Below are 807 nucleotides of genomic sequence, written 5' to 3'. Positions count from 1 at the left end.
CGCGGGACGCCCTCTGCCCCCCCTCCCCAGCCCCCTCCCGTCGGCTGTGGCCAGGGAGCTCGGCTCCAGCCCCTTGCCGCGCTCCAGCCCTGCGTTATTCCCCCTTTTCCCGACCATCCCCTCGCCGGAGGGGAGCGCGTCCTGCGGCTGCCTCTTCAAACGCTGGGAAAAAGCCCCTTCCCCGAGCCGTGCCCGGCTTCGCCGCCGGTGGAAGAGCCGTCGCGGTCCCTGCTCCGCCGCCCTCGCCCTCGGAGGGCTGGGAGGGAGGAGCAGAGGGAGTCCTGGCTGTTCTAGTGGCCGAATGAAGAGATGACACTATGGAAGTACTCGGGGGAAGGAAGCTGCGGGGTTTAGTCACTACTAGCGTCTCACGGAGGAGTTTAATCCCCTCATTTCTCTTCTGTAAATGGGTTTCGAGTCTCTCCCTCCCCGTGGCCTCTCCCGGTCCCTTCCCCAGCTGTAACAGGACAAATTTGCAACTGATTTTTTTTTTTTTTTTCCTTTGGTTTCTATTTATTTGGAAGACAGAAGGAGCCGGGCTTGGCTCTGGCTTGGCTCTGTCTCCCGCATCCACCCGGGATGCGGTGAGACCTCCCAGCGCGGAGGGGTGGGGGGAAAAGGACCATTAACCAACGTCAGACCAAAACGTGTTTTGTTGTTTTTGTTTTTTAAAAAAAATAAAAGGTTAAATATATTAAAAGTTAAAAACTAATAAACTTCGGTATAAAAAAATAAAATAAAGGGTTTGGGCATCTTCTGTGGCTGGCACAGCAGCCCTGGCTGCGGCGGGGGGTCTGGGGGGAGTGA

Source organism: Pygoscelis adeliae, unplaced genomic scaffold (genome assembly GCF_000699105.1).
Source record: "Pygoscelis adeliae isolate BGI_AS28 unplaced genomic scaffold, ASM69910v1 Scaffold787, whole genome shotgun sequence".
NCBI classification, from domain to species: Eukaryota; Metazoa; Chordata; class Aves; order Sphenisciformes; family Spheniscidae; genus Pygoscelis; species Pygoscelis adeliae.
The sequence above is the reverse complement of the archived record's forward strand: the minus strand, read 5'-3'. Positions refer to the sequence as shown.